We start from the raw sequence: 13207 nt of genomic DNA on the forward strand, positions 1-13207 counted from the left end.
CTTTCTCTTTTTCTCTCTTTTAATTTTCATCTTTATAGAACTCTCCAGTAATGTTTAAATGTAGATTCTATTAAGTGGAAAATGATAGGTCTCTTAGAAAATCTGTGGCATAGATACAGAAAAGCACTGTTTTACTTTTCGTCTAGATCTATGGAACATCATTCTAAGCAAACAAACCACCCAATGCACGGAACCCACAATGTCTGTGCCCCATTTCTGAGAACCAAAGAAAAGTCCATTCAATATTTAACAGAGATCACTGTGCTTTTGGAGCCTACACTGTGCCAAGCAATGTATAAGCTCTGGGAAATCAGAAATGACTGTGATTCAGTAGCTTCCCTCCAAAAACTCAGCATCTACCTGCATAAGGACAAAAAAAAAAAAAGTTCTCTCAGTATCCAGGGAAAACTGAACCTTCTAATCACAGGATATTTTAGTTGGATAGATGGTGCTTAGCCTTGATAATGACAATAACAATCACAACAATACCTAAAATAACACAACAATACCTAAAATATACCTTTTCCTTACTATATGCATCTAACATATTTAGTCACATGTTCAGTGCTCATCTTAATTCTTCCTCATTGCAGTTGTATAAACTGGCTCAAAGATGTTAAGAACTCGCCCAGTGTCATACAGATGAAAGTAGGGCAGATAAGATTCAAAATTAAGTGGTGGGTCTCTGAGGTGCATGAACTGACTTGTTTGTTCTGTTTCCCTGCACTTCAGAGAGTTTAAGCAGAAGTCCAGAGGTCTTTTCCAAATTTGCTAAGATAATCTTGCAACAGTTTTTTATCTCCTGACTAAGAATGGAATCTACCATCCTGACCCCATATCCCCCTTAGAGATCAAGAGGGCCTAAATTATAAGAATGGGGTAGGAAGTGGAATATGAAGCAAAATCTGAGACTGAGGCAGGAAAGAGAGCTTCCCTGAATTGTCATGAGCTGACTCTCTATGATATCTACCTTTATCTCAGCCTGAACTCATCCCCTGTCTACCCCAGGATCTGGCAAAACTTAAAAAGCTTCTGTGTAGCAAAGGAAACAATCAACAACACTAAATGGCAACTATGGAATGGGAGACGATATTTGCAAATGCCATATCTGATAAAGGATTAGTATCCTATATATGTAAAGAACTTATGAAACTCAACAGTCCAAAAACAAATAGTCAAATTAAAACATGAACAGAAGACATGAATAGACAATTTTCCAAACGAGACATACAGACAGCCAACATTGCTCATAGTCAGGGAAATGCAAATGAAAACTACAATAAGATATTACTCCACACCTGTCAGAATGGCTAAAATGAACAATACAAGAAACAAGAGTTGGTGAGGATGTGGAGAAAAAGGAACACTTGAGTTCTGTTGGGAGGAATGCAAACTGGTGCCGCCACTCAGGAAAACAGTATGGAGGTTCCTCAGAAAGTTAGAATTAGAACTACCCTATGATCAGTAACTGCACTACTGGGTATTTAAAACACAAAATAATATAGATCCATGGGGCACCTTAGTGGCTCAATCATTAGGCATCTGCCTTGTGCTCAGGTCATGATCTCTGAATCCTGAAATCAAGTCCTGCCTCAGGCTTTCCGCTCAGAAGGAAGTCTGCTTCCCTGTCTCCCACTGCCCTGCTTGTGTTCCCTCTCTTACTGTCTCTCTCTCTCTCTCTCTCTCTCTCTCTGTCAAATAAATAAATAAAATCTTTTTAAAAGAAAACCACTGATTCAAAGGGATACATGCACCCTGATGTCATAGCAGCATTATCAACAACAGTGTTGTTCGGAAACAGCCCAAGTGTTCATCGACTGATGAATGGGAAGGGAAGATGTGGTGTATGTATACAATAGAATACTAGTCAGCCATCAAGGAATGAGATTTTCAATGGAGCTAGAGAGTATTATACTATGCAAAACAACTCAGTCAGAAAAAGACTAACTACTACCATATGATTTCACTCATATGTGGAATTTAAGGAACAAAACAAACTAGCAAAGGAGGGGGGGAAAGAGAGAGAGAGAGAGGAAAACCAAGAAACAGACTCCTAACAACCTGGTGGTTACCAGAGGGATAGTGGTTGGGAGGATGGGTGAAATAAGTGAAGGGATTAAGGAGGGACTTGTCCTGTTGAGTGTGGGGTGATGTCTGGAAGTGTTCACTCAACATATTGTACAACTGAAACTAATAGTACCCTGTATGTTAATTAAATGCAATTTATTTTTTTATTATGTTAGTCACCATGCAGTATATCACTCGTTTTTGATACAATGTTTCATGATTCATTTGCATATAACACCCAGTGCTCCGTGCAATACATGCCCTCCTTAATACCCACAACCATGCTATCCCATCTTCCTACCACCTCCCTTCTAAAATGCTCAGGTTGTTTCCTGGAGTCCACAGTCTCTCATGTTTCCTCTCCCCTCTGATTCCCACCCCCCCTTCATATTTCCCTCCCTTCTTCTAACTGTAATTTAAATAAAACCTTTTTTAAAAGGTGAGTTGAACACAAAAATAAATAAATAAAATCAGGAAGTGAAAAAAAAAATTATGCTCCTATCCTTAACTCTGAAATGATGATAATACATGTTGCTGTCTTTCCGGGGTGGTAATGCAGATAAAAGTTTGCAAACTATGTAGAAAATTGATCTCAGTGTCTGGAACAGGGAGTCCCAAGCTAAAGGTTTACAACATTGTGTTTACAGACATCATTCCCATCCTTACCATCATCATCACCTTCATGATCATTTGGAGGATTTAGGGAACAGTTAAAAAGGACCTATTTCCTGTTCTGATGGGAAGATGCCTGGAGAAATAGTACTAGCAAGAGACAAAAATAGAAATCTATATAAGAGTGCTAGGGTCCCTGCCAGAACCAACAACACTAGGTCTTTATAGGACTTTGCATTGAAACTTTGCATTTTGGTCCCCTCCTGTCTGGCTATCCCAACTGTCCCAGTGGTCTGCTGAGGAGGGAAAAATGCTCTATTTCCCTGCTGCTGCTGCTGCTGCATTCAGTCACTCCCACTGTACTTCCTACTTACTGGTCTGCACTGTGTCTCTGCTGGAGGAGGATGGAGGATTGCAGAGCTGGCTGCATCTCCCCTGTCTGGAGCTGGGTGAGGACTGAGGCTTTGTTTCCAGGAGTGGCGGGAAGACAGATACCAGTATGGGTGTCCTCAAGCAGACAGCTCCGGGAGGAGGAGACACATGTATGGAGTCCACTGACCTGGGAATGACAACTAAAAGACTGGAAAGCACAGGCTGATTGTTTACAGTTGAGGGCTCAAAGTGCTTCACACATAATTAGCCAGATTGGTCCATGTTGTCCCAATCTCTAAGGACTTGCTATTATTAATTGATGGAGAAAAATGAATGTACTGGGGGGGTGGTATCTAGACCCCCTCCTCTTCTTCTCAGGAAGAAGTTTACTTCTTCTCCTCATTTCTGACTTCCAAGTTACTTATCTCATCGTAAAATTCAGATGCATTTTTTTCAACTACAGAGAGTAACATATGACTTATATATCTGTGCAGCCACTGACTTAATCAAGTAATTTAGAGAGAATTAGGTCTTCTATACCAAGAATCTTATTGAGGGTGCCTGGGTGGTTCAGTGGGCTAAGACTCTGCCTTTGGCTTGGGTCATGAACCCAGGGTCCTGGGATCAAGCCCCACATCGGGCTCTATGCTCAGTGGGGAGCCTGCTTCCTCCTCTCTCTCTCTCTCTCTCTTCCTGCCTCTCTGCCTACTTGTGACCTCTGTTTGTCAAATAAATAAATAAAACCTTTTTTAAAAATCTTATTGAATTTCTATTTTCTCAGTTAAAAGGTATGTCTCTAAGGAGAACTTTCTGTTTTTCTTTCTATAGTTCTGGTTTGGGGTTTGGAATTTATACATTGGGAGATGTATGTTTTTTGCTGTTTTGAGAGACAGCTCAGGTTTTAATTTTTCTGTTCAGTGATGTATGTTATTATATTAGACAATTGTTTATTTTTACATACTTATCTGGTGACTTGATCGCTTGCTTAAACACTTCAGGGGTTCTCAGAGATCTCTACATTCAAAATGTGGATGATATCAAGGCTTGACTGGAAGACAAACTCAGAGTTTGATTTCTCATTAATTGATGTGAAGAAAACTTCAGTATTTACCGAAGTAAATTGGGTGTGTAATAAATTGGGCTTATGTATTAGTGCATCAATGGCCAAGGAAATTTTTAGAGAGCACAAATGACCAAATGAAAGAGTATACAGGATTGGAGAAGGAGGTGTGAGTGTTGAGATGTTTTAGAATTCTTGAACAGGAGAAAAATCGTAGTAAACTGAAGTCACTTGATAGCAGGAAGAGCCCATCCAATACTAAGTTCATTGTCAGTGAGGCTGGCAGTCTATTTGCTTAGCATAAAGACAGAACAATTATCAATCTTATTGATTCTTTCAAAAAACCAGTTTCTAGTTTCATTGATACGTTCTACTGTATCTCTGGTTTCTACCTCATTGACCTCTGCTCTAATCTTGATTATTTCCCTTCTTGCGTGTGGAGGTGGTTTGATTTTTTTGTTGATTCTCCAGTTCTTTAAGGTGTAGAGACAGCTGGTGTATTCTGGATTTTTCAATTTTTTGGAGGGAAGCTTGGATGGCTATGTATTTCCCCCTTAGAACTGCCTTTGCTGTAATGGCCATGGTCGCCAAACTGTGGAAAGAACCAAGATGCCCTTCAATGGACGAATGGATAAGGAAGATGTGGTCCATATACATGATGGAGTATTATGCCTCCATCAGGAAGGATGAATACCCAACTTTTGTAGCAAAATAGATGGGACTGGAAGAGATTATGCTGAACGAAATAAGTCAAGCAGAGAGAGTCAAGTATCATATGGTTTCACTTATTTGTGGAGCATAACAAAGAATATGGAGGACATGGGGAGATGGAGAGGAGAGGGAGTTGAGGGAAATTGGAAGGGGAGATTCACCATGAGAGACTATGGACTCTGAAAAACAACCTGAGGGTTTTGAAGGGGAGGGGGGTGGGAAGTTGGCGAACCAGGTGGAGGGTAATAGGGAGGGCATGTGTTGCATGGAGCACTGTGTGTGGTGCAAAAACAATGAATACTGTTACGCTGAAAATAAATAATAAAATAAATAAAATAAATAAATTCTCAGTGTGGGCGAGGAAGGTTATTTTGATTCTTCCTCGACGTATCTTGATGTCTTTGTTAAAGGACCCAACTTTCCTAAGATAAAGGGGATTAAAAATTGGTTTACCTATATGGGTAGCATTGATTGGGGAAGGGGATTACCTTGAAGTTTAACTCTATATGTATATTAGAAAATAAAATTTAAAAAGAATAAACTAGACTAAACTAAACTAAAATTTAACAAAAAAATTTAAAAAATAGAAAAGCAAAAGAAAAACATGGGTGTATGCAGCAAAAAGTTCAGATTAGAAGGTTATTAAGGAATTTGATGTATTGGATATCTTACTGTGATGGTAAATAGGCTAAAAATTTATCTATATGTATATTAAAAAAATGAACCTGAATAGTGGGAAGGAGTTAAAAATAAAAGTTGTATCTATGAAGTAGTGGTGGTGGATCTCTTGTAGTCTTTTTTTTTTCCTTCCTTCATGGTTGATTTTCTGGGGGAGGGGCCTGCCACGTGGGTTTTCAGTCAATGATGTTCCCTGAGTTAAGTCCTCCCGCCCCCTCAAGGGTGTGGGCTCTGAGGAAACTCTTTATTCAGGCCTTTGTTCTCTGGAGGTCTTTATGTTTGTTCATCTGTTTTCTCTTGCCTTGACAGCTTTTGATGGTTTTTGGAGGTTTAGAGGAGAGCAAACTGCACCCAGATCTCCCTCTCAGAGAGAAGCCTCAGAATACTCTGCAGAGTTCCTGCAGAGTAGGTTCCGAGTCACGGTCCCTGGGGATGCAGGATCTCCTCCTTGTACCCAAAACCACAGCAGCAGCAGCTGTCTGGGCCGCTCCAGACTGCCAGAGAGGTTCCAAACAGCAATCGCACACTGAGATTTTCCCACTGGCCCAGGCTGGGGGTGCCTGGTTTTTCCGGGTCAAAGAACTCCCAGCTAGTGCCTGTGAGCACATCTCCCGGGGAGGGTATGGGGTGCGCTCATCTCAGGCTCTGATCCCTCGGTGGGGGTCTAAGAGCGCCAGGCTAATGTCTGCCTGCACCTCTCTCATGGAGGGTGTGGGGTGCGCGCATCTCAGGAATGCCGTCTGGCGAGGCTCCCAGCCCCTCACTGGAGCTGGACCCCACACGTTCTTGGGCACGCTGGTGGCTCATGCGCGCTGGTGGCTCAGGGACCAAGACTTGGTTTCTCTGCCACATTCTCTCTGGCTCAGTGCCAGGGGAGGCTGTCCTGGGTCAGGGGACTTAGCCCCTGTCCCTAAACCCCTCCCATTCCCACAATTTCCCACTGTGATCCTTTGCTCTTTTTTGAGTGCTTTCAATCAGACTCCAAGTTAATGCTGGTCCCCAGACGCAGGGCACTCTCATATTGGGGTATTACTTTCCAATCAGTCACCTCTGGTGGCTCCCTCCCCCTTTTGTTTATCTTCTGATATCAGTCCGACATTCCCACTCCACTTTACCTGCCCACCAGCGTTTCTGCTCCTGTAGAGATCCAGACGTGTATAATTCTGATCTCAGGTTGATTTCATGGGTGATCGGAATTCTTTGGTAGGTAATCAGCTCACTTTAAGGTACAGGTTGAAACGGTGCCTCCTCCTACTTCCCCACCATCTTGACTCCCCTGGTGATCACATATTCTTTTCAGTTTCTGCCAGTCCTGGAAGCTCTTCATCTCTCTGTCCATTCTGAATGACAGCCTTGCTGGATAAAGTATTCTTGGCTGCATGTTATTTTCATTTAGTTCCCTGAGTATGTCTTGCCAGCCCTTTCTGGCTTTCCAGGTTTTTGTGGACAGATCTGAAGTTATTCTGATGTTCCTCCCTCCATATGTAAGGAACCTCCTCTTGTTACCTATTCTCTGGTTAGATTCTTTGGCTGTAAGATTCTCAAGCTTTGCTATTATATGTCATGGTTTTGATCTATTTTTATTGATTTGGGGTGGGGTCCTCCCTGCCTCTTGGACATGAATGCTTGTTTTCTTCTCTGATTAGGTAGTTCTCAGCTATGATTTACTGAGATATACCTTCTAGTCCTCTCTCTGTCTCCACCTCCTCAGGGATCCAAGCAATTCTGACTTTGGAATGTTCATGACATTGTTGATCTCTCCAGTCTATTTTCATGGGCTTCTACCTGCCTACCCCTCTCTCCTCAGATTCCTTCCTTTCTATCAGCTTATTTCTAGGTTCATTGATTTACTATTCCAGTTTAGACTGCATCTTTTTCATAGAATTTTAAAGTTCAGCCTAATTAGGTCTCATTTCTGCCCTTAGGAATCCTATATTGTCAGTAATGCTTTTTTCAAGTCTACCTATTGTCTTTATGATTGCTATCCTGAATTCTGTCTCTGACATCTTGCTTATATCCATATCTAATTCTGTGGGAGGGGACATTGTCTGTGTTTCTTTTCTTTGTTGAGAGTTCCTTCTCCTTGTCATTCTGTTGAGGAATGGTTGAATGAATGAACAGAGTGCAAAATATCAACCATGGCCCAGGCAATATGCACCCTAGGAAAATTCAGAGTGGTCTGAAGCCACCACTGAAAAAACAAAGCCAAAATGAAACACAAGAATAATACTTAAATAATTATAAAATTAAATTATTTTATTATAAAGTAAATTATTATTATTATAAAGGGGGGAGACATAGAGCTATAATCTCTCAGTGTGGATAAAATAAGGTGTTTCAGTTGTTCCTGATTGTTCTTTGGTCTCTGTGTTAGAGAACACTGTGTCCCCAAAGTATACGAAAAGTAAAACTTGTATATATATAAAGGTAAAATGAATAGGGAAAAAGGACTACAGTAAACCATATATCTATAAAAAATATAGGTGTGAAAAATACAAGTTAAAAAGCTACCATGAAATATAAGTTGGTATTCTAAATGTTTAGTTAAAATGTGAAAGTAAAAAGAAAAGAAAAAATAAGAAAAAGAAAAAGGAAAGGAAAATTTTTTTTTTATTTTTTAAAGATTTTTATTTATTTATTTGACAGCGAGAGAGAGAGAGAGAGAGAGAGAGAGAGAGATCACAAGTAGGCAGAGAGGCAGGCAGAGAGAGAGAGGGAAGCAGGCTCCCTGCCAAGCAGAGAGCCCGATGTGGGACTCGATCCCAGGACCCCCGAGATCATGACCTGAGCCGAAGGCAGCAGCTTAACCCACTGAGCCACCCAGGTGCCCCAGGAAAGGAAAATTTTATCTGAAAAATCAACAAGTTGCAAGGCCTCACATGGAGCTCAATATATAATTTTCCCCTGGCATTGGGATTTTACAGTCTTATGGGATCCATAGGGTTGTTGTCCACCTGTTCTTCCAGCTTGTCATCTGGAGGAGGGGCCTGCCATGCAGTTTCTCAGGTAACCTTGCCTATGAGGAGTTGACCGAGTCCCTATCAGGGGGTTGTGTTCAGTGGAAATCCATCTTCTGTGTGACCTTTGTTCCCTGGGAGCTTTCTACTCCTCTTCAGAGGATCAGAGCAAAAATGGCTACAGTCAAACCTCCATCCCCCAGCAGATAATTCGCAGTTTATTACATTCCCTTTAACAAACCCTCCAGGACAAAGGGTTTCCCCTTCTGCGTGTGCCAGTGAGAACCACAGCTGCCCATGGTGTGTGCCCACAGCACCACAGAGTTATTCCCCAGGGTCTGGGCGTGCCACTGCCCTTTGTGATTTTAAAACTGAGTGCCCTCATGAGGGCACCTGAAGCTAATAGATCATGTATGAGCACCACTCTAAAACAATTTCTGGGCTGTTACCAGTCTGATTGTTTTTGCCTGGATACAGACTCCAGACTTTTTCAGGCTGCCAAGGAGAAGAGTGATTATCAACTGGCCTGGCTTGGTGTTTATAGAGATCTGAACCGAGAGTCCCTTCCTGGGCTCATTGAACATAACTTGCTTCCTGGCTCCAATACTTGGGCTCTCTAATGTTTCAGGGACCCCCTTTCACTCTGCAGATCCTTGTATCCTGACATCACAATGCCTTACTTAGAATTCTGCCTTTTCATTTCCAGAACCCCTTTCAGAGAGGGATGTCTCTCATAAGAACAGAATTCTAAGGGTTCTGATTCTGTGCTCCATTGTGCTCCAGTGTTATATCACTTTCCAGGAGCCAGATTATGGAGGCTCCCTCCCCCTTCTGATTATCTTCCAATATTTCCCTACAGATTCAGGACTCCAGACATCCTAACTTGCCAAAATCAGTTGTTTTCCTGTTTGTAGAGATCCAGATACATATTCTTACATCTCAGGCTGATTTCGTGGGTGTTCAGAATGATTTGGTAAATATTCAGCTAAATTCAGGGGATCATTTGAAACAGAGTCCCCTCCCCTGCTTGTCTGCCCTCTTGCCTCCTATCTCCTACTCTAAATTTTTTGTCTAAATTTCTACATTCCTAGGATTTTATGTGAATGTAAATGTTCATTCTTTTCATTTCTTTACCCTCCAAGTTTCTCTCAAGCTTTCTTTCAACATATTAGATAGGTTATAATGAGTTATAATAAGCATTATGAGTCTTATATGTATACACATATGCACATGAGTGTATTTTCTTGAAACAAATATGTACATGAATATACAAAATTTACACACACACACCCCCTTAGTCTTGAACATTTGTTGGACTCAACAAAGTATTTCTACACATTTCATCTTGCCTTAAATATTGCTTGAAGTTATGTTTATGATTCTATGCCTTCAGAAGAAAATGGAGTCTGAAGGGATTAAACCCTAACAATTGCATAAAAATAGAATTTATTCTTTATCTTCTTGAGTTCTATGGAAATGGAACCAGGCAGTATGTACCCATGATTTTTATTTTTTTTAAAGATTTTATTTATTTATTTGACAGACAGAGATCACAAGTAGGCAGAGAGGCAGGCAGAGAGAGAGAGGAGGAGGAAGCAGGCTTCCTGCTGCACAGAGAGCCTGATGCAGGGCTCAATCCCAAGACCCTGAGATCATGACCTGAGCCGAAGGCAGAGGCGTAACCCACTGAGCCACCCAGGCGCCCCTACCCATGATTTTTAATGACTCTTTCAATTCCTAAAATTATACACTTTATATATGTGTAGTTTATTGCATTTGGCAATGTTCCAACAAAATAAATAGAATTTTAAAATTCTAGTGGTGCATGACTCAGAGTCATATCTGGAGCACAGTTAGCTGAGTCACACCTAACAGGGTGAGATACCTTCTTCCACCTGTGAAGAGACAAAAGTTCACATGTGGATATTAAAACACTGGAAGTAAATTACAACAATTCACATTTGATAAACTCATAAGTAGAAGATTAGCCTATATCTATAAAAGGAATAAAATGACATAAATTGGCTCAAGACAGAAGAACACTACAGCCACACACCTCATGGATGAGCCTTAGAAACACACGTAGAGATCTGCAGCTGAGTAAGGATTCATGCAAAGCCCTGCAGAGATCAAGACAACTCCCTACCCTAGAATTCCCTTCATTAATAAAGACATTATATTGCACCATGTTATTTTAGGATGTTTTGTATGCAGCAATTGCTAACTGATATAATAACCAAATCAGGAAGAACAGAGGACATTTGTAATAATCTGATTCTTTTTATTCTAGGCATTTGTTCTGATACTTGAAGTTATCTTCCATGATTACTCTGTTCTTGAAGTTTATATCATGTAACTGTATTTAAAAAAAAAAAAAACTGAGGCCCCTTGGAGGTAACATGGAATGGTTGGAAGGACATGCATGTGTGCACAAAACTTGTGTCTGTGGATCACATCCTGGACAGGAATCCAAGCTTGCTGGTGAGCTATCCTGTGGTTATGAGGATTATATAATGGATGATACTGATGTTTATTCGCTGTCCCCCCCTTAGAGTTTTATGCCAAATTTCGAATAGCAGGAGATGTTTCATTTAGTGAAATAGAATGAATCATCTTTGTATGTAGCACTGGAAAATTTCAATCAGAAACCAGATAATAATTTAATAAATTTAATAAAATCCAAACCAGTGTTTCATCTTAATGAATACACCTTACAGATGGGCCATGATAATCCATAATTCAATGAATAGATGAAGTGTCTGAGAAAGAAATAATTTGCATAGGAATAAATGTACGCTTTAATATTTTCTTCATCTTCCTTAAAGTCAAGTTTGACTCTAAGGTCATATTATGTCAATCTATTTTTTTCCTTATTTGTCTTTCTGTGTAGATTCCACTTGGAGACATATATTTTACTATCATTTCTCTTGTGAGTGACTATGGGAGTCATGGAGACACTAGCTGTGTAATAGAACAGGATCCTAATTTGTAGAAAAATCCCCATGATCAGCTATAACCACCAGTACATCAAAGTCTGCATTCTGAGGAAGAGCAGTTAAGGTAGTGATATACAATGGAATGATGTTCACAAAAGTGAAGCACAGTGATCTCACATTTTTCAGTTATAAACTTATATAAATAGCTGTGGTGGCCAAGAGTAAATTTTCCATAGGAGTAGTACAACCCATGACTGGTTTTTTTTCAGTAACACAAAAGAAAAAATATCCATTATGATATATTTCATTTGAGAAGAAATTATTCTTGGTGGAACCATCTAGTCCTTTGAAATAAGTGGGAATTTCCAAATATATCACATACAATGTTAGGAATAACTTTGAGAGAGTAAGAAAATGACAAAGGGAAAATCTCCTGGGTATCAAAGATAATACAAAGTTTAATAAAGTAAGTAAATACATTGTATGAGAGGCCAAACAAAAAAGAAATTACAGGAAATAAAGAAAGGAGTTCTACTTCCAAAATCTGCATAAAAAACCCAACCTCTGATTATATGGCTTCAGAACCTGCAATCATGGCAAATTCTTCAGTCCAGGACAATTGTCCCTTTCATCATTGCCATCCCAGAGAATCTAATCAGAGCGCTCTTTATGTCTTTGTTCCTCAGGCTGTAGATGAAAGGGTTCAGCATGGGTGTGACCACCGTGTACATCACCGAGGCTACTGCACTTGCATGGGAGCTCTGGGGAGCAGCAGAGCTAAGGTACACTCCTAGACTTGTACAATAAAATAAGAGGACAACTGAGAGGTGAGATGCACAGGTGGAAAATGCTTTATACTTGCCCTGAGCTGATGAAATCCCACATATGGAAGAAATTATCTTGCAATAAGAGTAAAGGACCCCAGTCAGGGAAACACCACCCAGCAGCACAGCTGCAAAAAACACCATCATGTTATTAAGAAAGGTATTAGAACAGGCAAGTTGGATCATCTGATTGAGTTCACAGAAAAAGTGGGGGATTTTCATGACTGTACAGAAGGACAGCTGCAACACCATTAAGCTTTCTGACAAGGAGTTCAGAATGCTTATGATCCAGCACATCAGAACCAATAGTCCACAGAACTGAGGGTTCATGGTGAGTGTGTAGTGCAGGGGGTGGCAGATGGCCACAAAGCGGTCATAGGACATCACAGTCAGGACAAAGAAATCTAATCCTGCAAAGAGTATGAAAAAAAAACATCTGGCTTAGGCAGCCTTCATAAGTTATCACTTTGTTCTGAGTCTGGATGTTCATCAGCATCTTGGGGACAGTGGTGGAAGTAAAACAGATGTCTACAAAGGACAGGTTGGCAAGGAAGAAATACATGGGGTTGTGGAGGGGGGAGTCAGAGCAGATGACCAGAATGATGAGCAAGTTCCCAAACACAGTGATCAGGTACATGGAGAAGAAAAGCCCAAAAATGAGAGGCTGCAGTTCTGATTTATTTGATAATCCCAAAAGAATCAATCCTGAAATTTGAGAATCATTGCCTGGTCCCATGCAGTGGCTGTGATGACTAGAAAATAGCACAAGAATGTTTAATTTTAACACAATTAGGTACTAGTAACATGGTGGGAATGGTATAATTACAATGACAGTGGGGGGAAAAGCAGGCATACATGAAAACAGATAGAGTGTTATGGGAGCTCAGGAAGACCTAAAAGAGGGTGATGTTTGAAGGATGACCTTAGGGAAATCTGCATGAAAGACATGAGTTTATCTGGGGACTTGTGTGCCCTGCAGGAGAAAGAGCC

General features: G+C 40.6%; 1 protein-coding gene and 1 pseudogene across 1 annotated transcript in view; both read right to left on the reverse strand.

Moving 5' to 3' along the window:
- The window catches only part of ZNF699 (zinc finger protein 699), a 415566-nt gene that overhangs the window by 290124 nt on the left and 112235 nt on the right, over positions 1-13207 (reverse strand). The window lies entirely within an intron of this gene.
- Positions 12124-12953, reverse strand: LOC123932403 (annotated as a pseudogene).

The sequence above is a fragment of the Meles meles genome, chromosome 20 (genome assembly GCF_922984935.1).
Source record: "Meles meles chromosome 20, mMelMel3.1 paternal haplotype, whole genome shotgun sequence".
Lineage (NCBI taxonomy): Eukaryota > Metazoa > Chordata > Mammalia > Carnivora > Mustelidae > Meles > Meles meles.